We start from the raw sequence: 11,514 nt of genomic DNA, 5'->3' as shown, positions 1-11,514 counted from the left end.
TAAATTCCAGTTGGTCATTTAAAAAATAATACAATGTTTTGCATTAAAATCATTCTTGGGCATTTTCACTTCGCATTCCTTTTAAATAGAACTGTCTTGTAGCATTTGTGTGATCATTCGGTTATGTACCAAACGCACAGCTATTGAGTTGTCACAGTGTTTACTGGAGGATGAGGAAAATTACAGCAGGCCACAAAAAAGTGCAGGAGTATAATGCTGCCTAAAACAACAGAAAATAGCCTGGTTTAGAAAAGTAGGACAATGAACATCATCACTGTATATACTTGTATAACTATGCATGTGACAAATAAAGAACCTTGAACCTTGAACCTGTCCTTACAGCTTCTCCTTCATACTGTCATGTGCAAAGTTACTTAAAACACCCTCTTTCCCATTCTGATGCTCAGTTTGAACCTCAACAGATCACATCAATACATTACGTATTTAAAATACAAAATATGAGTAACTGTATTCCGTTACAGTTACCATTTAAAAAGGTGGTATTCAGAATACAGTTAGTTTGTTGAAGTAAATGGATTACACGGTGGTATTTACCTGTTTTATATTGTGGCAATTCAGAATTTTTTGGTTTTTGTTTGACAGCTATGTTCTGTTGTTCCAGGCGGCAGCGTTGCGGTTGCCATGATTACAGGGTGACCCGTGCTCTCTCTGCGACTGTGTGTTTCCTGTGTGAGAGTGCGCCTTTTTGTTGTTGTTGTTGTGCTAAGCCTGGGGTCAGCAACCTTTAACACCCAAAGAGCCATTTCCACACAAAAGAAAACACTGGGAGCCACCAATACTTTTTGACATCTAAAATTAAGATAACACTGTATATATTGTTTTTTACCTTTATACTTTGTGTGAACAACTAAAATGTGTTGCTTATGAAATCCATGAAGTGCTACAGAGAAAACTACATTTTATTTATGTAATGAACACATTTTGAACTCTTAAAGAAATATAACAAAAAGAAAAATGATCCATGTAGCAAAGAAAACTGTTGTGTGCTGCCACCCTTATATTGCCTTTGGGCTTTTGGAGTGTAGCAGAGCCTTAACCTGAATTGTAAAAAATAATTGGAAAAAAGAACTATGCTACCACGCAACGGGGCGATCGTGGCTTGAGAGCTGGCAGTTCGTCTTGTAATCGGAAGGTTGCCGGTTCGAGCTCCGGCTCGGACAGTCTTGGCCGTTGTGTCCTTGCGCAAGGCACTTCACCCGTTGCCTGCTGGTGGTAGTGAGAGGGCGCCAGTGTCCGGCAGCCTCACCTCTGTGTGTGCTGTGGCTACAATGTACACTGTAAAAAAGATCCGTATATTTAACAGTGAAAGACAGTAGCAATACGACAGGAAAAACCTGTTAACTATAAAACAGTTTAAAACTGTTGATTTGATGTGAAATTGCCGTAAATAAAGAAATGTAGAAAAACCGTAATATGTACATTTTTTCTCTGAAAAAAAATACATAAACCTACTGTAAATCACTCTTGCATAGTTTTTTTAACGGAAGATTCCAATAAACTTTCAAACAGGCAAACACAATTTTTTTTTTACATTTATTTATTGAAAAAAATACAGATTTTAATTGCTGAATGTAAGCATGGTTGTGCTGGTAATGGATACATGCTCTAATATGACTTTGTGATTTTTGCATTAATTTCACATAATAATAATAATGGATTCGATAGCGGTTTTCAAGAAGCCCAAAGCACTTTACATTAAATCCATTCTTGATTCATAGCACATTTAATACAGCATATTCATATAACAGGTACATATGTCCCAAGATCTTTATACTAGAAATGTATTAGGGCAATTTTTGGATGTAGTTTTTGTAAAGAATATGGGATGTAGCTGTTAAATCTACATTCTGTTGAACTCAATGAACCATGAGTTTAAAATGTAAAAGCTAAAAACAACTTGAGAGACCTACAGCTAATGATAGACATACTATATTGTTGAGTGAATTCATATAATCCCAAAAGTGTTAAAACAATAATCTGTTGTCTGTTCTATTTATTCATACTTAATTATTATATGAAGAAAAAAAGATTTTAAAAGTACCTCCTCCCAAAACTAGGCGTTTTCCCCTGACGTTTAGAGCACCGTTTCACATCAAGGCGCCTGATTTCAAACGGGCCAATCAGCGCACTGCATCAGGCTCCACCGCAGATAACGTCTGTACATCTCCACACAAGTTTTGCTTTGGACTACGGCAGCACGCTATCTTCATTTTCGTGGACTTGTTTCTCATTTTTTTTAATTTAACGTCTACCACAGCTCGTCTTCAGTTACTACGGTAAGAAAATAATCCTACTTGGTTTATTTATCGACAGCATTGTGTTGCAGGCAGTGAAGGCGCAAATGATAAATTTACGTTAGCTTTAGCTCGTTTCTAGCATTAGCGTTAGCTACATCAGGCTGAAAAGAGCCTTGCAAAACCAGCAGTGCGCGTTTTGAGACGTGTTTTGGAGACGGGTGTATTAATGGAAACCGTCTAATTAGTATAGCTATATTTGAATGCTTTGTCTAAATGCGGCCTGGATTTTCCCGCCTTGTTTGACATCCGGCTGAAGCTTTAACATAGCTAGCCTCGCAGCTGTGTCATATTGATTATGTATTTTTGCAGCATATGTGGAGAATCGGTTCAGTCCGTGAAAGCTTATGTTTTGCATTGCAGACTGCATCGTAATGAACCCCGGTGTATTTTTAAATGTGTTGAAGTCAGTTGTAAGCAGGTGTTTTCTGGATATGCTGCTTTAAAGTCTCACTTCTACCGCCACCACACTGGTACCGCAACTGTTTCTCAGAATGCTACCTTAATGGGTTTGAATTGCACTGTCTCACTTTGTGAATGCCAATGTGAAGGAACTAAAGCTTTGATTGCTCACTTACAGGAACACATAGAAGAGGGACGGCATGTAACTTGTCCAGTGAGAGGATGCCAAAGTGAGTTCTCTGTAAAATCTACATTTACCTCTCATATGTCTAGAAAACACAAACGTTAGGAAAATGAGATTTGTGGTTTAAACAAAGATACTCAGAGTCCATCTACAAGTGCCACCATACAGGAAGGTGCCAGTGTATCAGATATAGAAGACCCTGGTATGGATGGGTCTAATTTCAGTGACCTGTATCTCAGAAATGTATGTATGTTTTACATTAAACTACAGGGACAGCATCTTCTGCCAGCATCTACCATTCAAACCATTGTTGAAGAAATACAAAATATACATGAATTGGGACAGATGTATACATTGATCAGACTAAGGTCACTTCTAAAAGATATGTCAGTTTCAGATGAAGACATAAAAATCTGTGACACAGTAAAACAATCGGACTTGTTCTCAGCATGTCACACAGGGCCCCTGAGAACTGCTTATTCAAGAGTTCAGTGCTTTAAAGATGTGTTCAAGTATGTTGAACCCAGAAAAGTGTTTTTGGGCAGGGACGAGAACAGGATGGAGAGATTTGCCTATTATGTTCCTCTGCTAAATATTTTGAAGGGTTATGCTGGAATCAAGTTTTTGGCAAGGTCTCATATCAGTGAATCCTAATAATGTTTCAAGACCAGATGTTCTCAGGGACTGTTGTGATGGTAAAGTGTTTGTGTCAAACAAATTTTTTCAGGAAAATCCACATTGCCTCAAGCTGGTTCTATACCAGGATGCATTTGAAGTAGTGAACCCACTTGGTTCTGCATTTCTAAATTACATTTAGTAATTTGAATAAAATCATGGTTTGTGTATTAAGCTTACAGAGTAGAACACTTAAAAGCACTCTAGTCTAAAAACTGTTACAGAATAAAATTGTATTTTATTATTTTTTGATAGTTAATTTTACAGGGAAAAAATGTTGTTTTCTGGCACAAACTTTATTTTATATGTTATTTTCATGTTAATTCTAGGGAAAAACGTTATTTTTTCTTCAAGTTAAAACATTTTCTTCTACGGTAAAATATTGACCCTAGCACTATTTTTAACCGTAAAATCAACAATAACAATACCTTCTTACCGTTAAAGAAGAAAATGTTTCACCCGTAATTTTACGGTAGATTTCTGGCAACCACAGCTGCCAGCGTTTTACTGTAAATCTACAAGTTTTTTTTTTTACAGTGTAGCTTGCCATCACCAGTGTGTGAATGACTGGATGACTGAATGTGTAAAGCGCTTTGGAGTCCGTAGGTACTAGTAAAGCGCTAATACAGGCTATTTACTAAAAAAATAAATATTTGCAAAATTCTGCATAAATATTTATTTACTTATATTTATTTTACCTGGTAAATGTGTGTGGCGGGGTGTGGTCTCCAGTGCCGCTGCATGGGAGTTGCACGCACCTGAGCGGCACCCGCAATCACGCCTCGCCGCCTTGAAGTCTGTGCTCTCTCTGCTGTTGTGTTGTTGGGCTTTGAGCTGAAAAGCTACAGCCGGCTGTATGCGTACAGCAACCGTGTGTGAAAAGTGGGCAATAAAAAGATGCCGAGATGCATGTTCATGGAAACATCGTCGGGTCTGCCGTGATATGTTTACAATGGAACTTCTGCTCCTGAACCTCTGCGCACAGTGAAGTCACTTTCATCTTTACGCAGGACTGTAAGCTGTCATTTGATATACCTTTATTAGTCCCACAAGGGGAAATCTGTGGGGCGTGAGCGGTGTTTGTTTTTAACATAGTTCACGGTGGAGCTGCTGACATAATGTGGATCCGAAGATCCATAATTGGCCTATCTGGGGTTGAAAGTCTCGGTAAATGCACGGCATTTCGGCGAGCATACCGGCTTCCACGAGTGTGACGATTATTTTGAGCAACAAAAAATAATAAAATATAATTTGATTTTTATATTTCAAAATCACAATAATCTTCCAATTTAGAACTACAAGTTTAAAAAGAACTAACACCAAAAATACACTTCAGCTAAATACTTGTCATTTATTTTCCCAAACCACGCGGAGCCGCAGTATAAGGACTAAAGAGCCGCAGGTTGCCGACCCCTGTGCTAAGCTATGCCGAGCAGTTGGGTTAGCAGCGGTGTGTTTCTGTTGGAAAATAAACGGCTGTGCTCCGTGGCAATTTGGGGAAGCAAGACCAAACAACACCTCTGTCTCCTCCTTGTCTGAGCTCGCCACAATTTACCTAATGACATGTACAAGACCAGATTTGAGTTGGATAGTGATCAAACTGTCACAATCCCTGTCTGAGCCAAAAGAGCATCATTGGACAGCAGCAAAACATGTATTACGTTACCTTAAGGGGACACTAAACAAAGAGCTGTGCTATAAAAGGACAGAAGGAAACCTAAATCTTATAGCATACAGCGATGCAGATTGGGCCACAGATTTGAGTGACAGGAGAAGTACAACGGGTTATTGTTTTGTACTATCCAAAAATGGGCCAGTGATCTGCTGGAAAACCAGGAAGCAAGCTACAGTAGCTTTGTCAACGTGCGAGGCAGAGTACATGGCGATGGCCGCCACAGTACAAGAAAGCTTATACCTCTCACAGCTACTTAATGGCATGGACATTAAAAGGCAATATTCACCACTTACCATTCTTGCAGACAATCAGGGTGCAATTGCATTGTCCAAAAATCCTATAAACCGTCAAAGATGTAAACACATCGATGTCAAGTATCATTTTATTAGGTCTGCTATAACTGAGAAGGAAGTACAAGTTAAATATTGTGCAAAAGAAGACATGGTAGTAGACATCATGACTAAGTCTGTAAGTAAAGTGAAAATAGATAAATTTACGCATATTTTGTTTGGAACATAAATGTTAATATGTGAATATCACGTAAATATTAGGGGTGCAACGATATTCGTATCGATATTGAACCGTTCGATACAGTGCTTTCGGTTCGGTACGCATATGTATCGAACAATACAACATTTGTAATTTATTTTATCAACTTTCCTTCTGACGATGCTGTCTGTGTTGAGCGCTCAGTGAATCTGTGTTCGACTACTCCGCCTAGGCTCGACAGTGCAGCCTAGGCGGAGTAGTCGAACGCAGATTCACTGAGCGCTCAACACAGACAGCATCGTCAGAAGGAAGAGCGCAGGGCAAGCTAGCGAGACAAGTTAAGCTCTCCTTGCAACATGGACCTCCCCCACCCTCATTCAGATCTGGCGTTTGGAATTATTTTGGTTTTCATGTGACGTATGACCCTGAAGGTAAGCGAGTCATGCACTAAAGTAAAACAGTATGTTGGATGTGCCATGCAATGCTCAATTACATGGGTGGGAACTAGTGTGTTAGTGCAGTTAGCTCGTTAACGTGTTGGCCGTCTAGCCCCATGCACGGGGCGATCGGCGGTAGCTCGTTAACGGAGATTTGCCGTGTTGTGGCGTTAAGGTCATTTCAACGAGATTAACCTGAAAGCACTAGTGGGAACACAACGAATATGACTGCACATTTACGCCGACATCATCCTAGTGCAAAGAGAAGTGGAAGCAGAAAAAAAACAAGCAAGCATGCTACTAACTTTAGCCGAGTCATTTAGACAGCTGTTAGCACATGATTCTCCTTATATGTTTAATATGCTGCTGAGAATATAGCCCAGAAGAAGCGGATAGTATAGCTTTTATTTTGGAAAGAGACATTTCTCTGTAATAAACTCTCTTTTCCAAAGATGAGTGATTCCTCAATCAGATACAGGGCTCGCAATATCGCTAGCCCGACGTCCCGGGGCTAGCGATCTTTTCAGTCGGGCTACCAAAATCTATCTCTGCCCTGCCCGTCGGGCTATTGTAGGAAGGAAAAATATATGTCAATGCTTTTGCATTCTTTCAGAAATGTAGCTGGGTAATTATGTCATTGGCATCGGTGAGCCACTGTCAATATGTGACATATTGAAATCGCGTTTGAATTTGCGCTTGTTTTTTTGCTTTCACTTTGCAATGACAGCACTGATCTGTGAGTGATGATAATTTGTGCACCAATTCCTCTGACATCGTCTTATTAATTGGTAGCTTACTATGCAAACATGACAAGTGAAATCTCCCGCAGCAAGCTTAAACATGTGAGAGGTTGATCGCGCAGAGAATCGCTGAGCTTATGTGAGTGCGTGTGTAAAAGCAGCAGGATATATATTTGACTACGATGACCTTCACAGACAGATATATATTTTAGTTCTGCTGAGCCAAATAAGACAGGTCAGGGTGAAGAAGTGACAGCCAAAGAAAAGCTTACCACAAAACGGAGAAGTTATGACAAATCAGACTATAAGGCAAAAAGAAAGTGCAGCTTTATGGTTTCATGGACAAAAGAATTTCTGTGGCTGCAATATGACGAGCTAAATAACCAGGGCTGCACATAAGTGGTCCGCAGGTGCGCATTCGCTGTCAAAATAAAAAACACGCACAAGGGTTAGGGTTAAATTTAAAAACTGTACTTTTGAGTTAAAATATATTTATAATTTTAATAAATGACAAATTAAAAAGGCATGAACATTTTTTTGTATCGAAAAAACATCGAACCGTGACACCAAAGTATCGAACCGAACCGTGAATTTTGTGTATCGTTGCACCCCTAGTAAATATGTATATCATGTAAATGTGTAATGTACAGTGTTAAGAGCAAGTGGGGGTTTCGAGGAATCAAAATTGTATTGTGGAATAGATGCTTTGATTAAATGTCTTAACTGTAAAAATCTGAAAAAATGTGAATTAGGAAGATTAAAGTTCACCCTCAATTGCTGAAAAGATGGAAAATGTCCGTCAATGTACATATCTTTGAGAGAACAAATCCCTCTTCCCTGACATGTCACAAACGTGATGTCCTCCAGCCCAGGCCTGAAGGCATGATTGTTACATATTGGAGCATCCAAATACATTTTAGGAGCCTTTACTGTGCCCAATAGTTGGTTCCAGACCTTAATTGAATTTTGAATCACAGGATTTCTGCCTTAAAGTGTATTCTTCACTCTTATCGGGCTATTAAGCAGGGCTGGAAGACAAGTCTGTCTACAAGACAGGTGTTCCATCATCAACCATGAAGGTTGTCCTTCCAAATCAGCACCTGGAGTACACCTTCGCCAAAATGAAAAAGTATTTAAGTGTGAAGCCATATAATCTAAAATTTGGGAGTCCAAGGCCACCACAAGTCTTATGTTTAACAAGATGTTTTTTAGAAATTCTAGGAACCTTACCCGACCACACAAAGGAGGATACAATAGATTCCAGCTTTTTAAAATATGACTGGGGAATGCACACTGGGATTGACTGAAAGATGTACAAAAATCTGGGCAAAACTACCATTTTGATGGCATTAATCCGCCCCACCATGGAAATTGGCAATGTGATCCAAAACTCAATATTCTTCTCCAATTGATTAACCTTTCTATCCCAATTGTGCTATAAAAGTTGTGACACCTTACATGTGACTGTGATACCAAGACATTCAAACTTATCCAGCGCTATTCTAAATGGAGTATTATGCAGATAGGCCAAGTTCACTTTTCATCCAATTTATCTTATACCCTGAGAGAGAGCCAAATTCGTTAATAAGCTGCAATAGTGGACTGATCGAGGTCTTAGGTTTTGATATGAATAAAACTACGTCATCAGCATAAGCAGAGAACTTATGAGGAATACCCTGATGTATAATCGGTAGTATATCAGAACTTAGCTGTATACGAGCTGCTAAAGGTTCTAGGGCCAGGGCAAAAATAAAAGGAGAAATGGGATCTCCCTGTCGCGTGCCCCTGTGCAATCGAAAAGGGTTTGATACATCATTATTAGTCCTTACCGAGGCCATAGGTCCTTTGTACAAAATTCTAATCCAATTGATAAAAGAATCACCAAATCCAAATTTGGATAATACAGTAAACATATACGGCCACTCGACCTGATCAAAAGCTTTTTCAGCATCCAAAGCTATTACCACAGAATCATCTGAACACCTAGCAGGACTATATATGAGATTAAATAATCTATGCAAATTAAAATAAATGTAGCGGTTAGGGATAAACCCTGTTTGATCTGGATGTATAAGTTTAGCAATATGATCTTTAAGGCGGTTTGATAAAACTTTTGTTAATATCTTGGTCTCAACAGAAAGGAGACCAAGGAAGAGACAGACATAGGATCGCGATCTTTTTTAAGAATCAATGAAATTACACCATGATTCAATGAACTTGGCAAAGAGCCAGACCATTTTGAATAGTTAAACATACGCAAAATCAGGGGGGCTAGTAATGAGGAGTAAGCTTTATAAAACTCTGCTCCAAAACCATCTGGCCTAGGGGCCTTATTATTTGACATCTGTTGAATAGCTGTCTTAATCTCATCTAATTTGAAGTCCGCCTCCAAATCTGTTTCTGCCTCATCATCTAATTTTGGGAGATTACACTTTCCTCAATTAATGACTGACTCGCAGAACTCTTAGAGCTATAAAGATTACGATAAAAATCTTCAAAACACTTGTTTATTTCTTGGGGGTTTCTAGTGGTCCGCCCATGCTTGTTATTGAGTGATAGTATTTTTTGTGATGCTTGTGTTTTTCTAAGCAATCTTGCAAGTGACCTATGAGGCTTATCACCCAATTCAAAAAATGTTTGCTTACACTTAGTGATTTGAAGGCAAACTTGTTTGCTGAGCAGAGAATTATACTCACACTTCAATTTAGTAATTTTGCCCAGTAATTCTATTTTGGGAGAGGACTGATAAGTTTGTTCTAGCTGCTGTATATTTGACTCAAGATCCTTCAAAGCCATTTCCTGGGATTTACGTTTAGCTGAAGAGAACGAAATAATGTGGCCTCGAATTACCGCCTTCATACTCTCCCAGAGAATTGCATCGTCAACATCACCTTTATCATTATCATTAATAAAATCTAAAATGTGCTTCTCTAATTTCTTATGAAAGGTCTCATCTTTAAGCAGAGTTGGATCAAAGCGCCAGTTTCTTCTCCGTAAGTTAGCTAAATCTGCAAAATCCAGATCAATGGACACAGGGCTATGGTCAGAAATTAAAATAGGATGGTAGGTAACATCCCTCATAATTGGAATAAGTTTAGAGTCCAGAAGGATATATTCAATACGGGAGTACGACCCATGAACGGAAGAGAAAAAGGAGTAAGCCCTGCCTGTGGGGTAGTCTCCAAGTATCCACCATGTTCATGTTTTTCAACGCACTCTTCACAACATGACTGGATTTAGACTGTTGGGTATGAGCCGATGCACTTCTATCCAAACGGGTGTCCAGTACCAGATTCATATCCCCAGCTATTATAATATTAGAATTTATCACATTTGGCAACAGCTTAAAAGTCTTTTGAAAAAAAACTCAGGGCAATCAAAGTTAGGACCGTATACGTTTACAAAAGTGATGGGTAAGGAGTTCAAGAGACCTGTAAGAATTAGGTACCTTCCCCTGGATCCACAGTAACTGTGCTTTGACAAAAAGGAATATTCTTCCTGAACAAAATTGCAACCCCTCTTGCTTTAGCTCCAAAATTATCACTGTATGCCTGACCCAACCAATTAGCATGGAGCACAGATTGAACTTTGCGCTTAGCATGCGTCTCCTGTAAAAAAAATAGTTTTTTACAGACCTGTTAGTGCTACTTCTTGCCTTCTTTGCCTGTAGTACGGCAGTATAGTTACCTTTAACCACAGAAAACAAAAGCAGAGCACAGCAAACACCGAAGCCCAAGAAAACAGCCCAAACACAGTGCAGCTCAAGGGGCCGACCATGCGGACGGCAACGGCGGCGGGGAAACAGTTCAGGGGGCCGACCGCGTGGAAGGCAATGGCGGCGGCAAAGGAGACGATGGAGCTGTTCAGGGGGCCGGCCGCGTGGAAGGCAGCGGCGGCAGGACAGATCTGGATGCCGGCCGCGTGGAAGACGGCGGCGACTCTAGAGCATCAGGCGTACTGGCCGAGGCTTGGTGGGCACAGGACCAGGCGAGGCAGGACCAGGCGAGGCAGGACCAGGCGAGGCAGGACCAGGCGAGGCAGGACCAGGCGAGGCAGGACCAGACGGCAGCTTAGCAGCCGACGCTGCAGACGAGGGTGAAGACTCGGATGAGGCTGGACCAGACGAGGGTGAGGGTGAAGACTCGGATGAGGCTGGACCAGATGAGGATGAGGCAGCCGAAGCGGAAGCTGGACCAGGCGACGGCGTGGGTAGAGACACGGAGGCCGCAGCTGGCGAGGACGGAGACACGGAGGCCCCAGCTGGCAGCGGCATGGATGACACTGCTGCAAACGTGGATGAGGCTGTTGGCAGAGCAGCTGGTGGCTGGACGGGCCCCTCGGACCCTCCAGCGGAGACAGGAGGCTGGACGGGCCCCTCAGACCCTCCAGCGGAAACAGGAGGCTGGACGGGCCCCTCGGACCCTCCAGCGGAAACAGGAGGCTGGACGGGCTCGCCAGAACCCCCAGCGGATGAGGCGGGTGGCGGCGCGGAAGCCGCGGAGTGCTGGATGGACTCATCTGAGCTTCCAGCAGGGGCTGATGTAGAGCCAGAGGGTATTGGGACCCCTGGCTGAATGTTAAGCTGACCAGAAGACTG

Source organism: Rhamphochromis sp. 'chilingali' (assembly GCF_963969265.1).
Source record: "Rhamphochromis sp. 'chilingali' genome assembly, chromosome: 13".
Classification (NCBI taxonomy): domain Eukaryota; kingdom Metazoa; phylum Chordata; class Actinopteri; order Cichliformes; family Cichlidae; genus Rhamphochromis; species Rhamphochromis sp. 'chilingali'.
The sequence above is the reverse complement of the archived record's forward strand: the minus strand, read 5'-3'. Positions refer to the sequence as shown.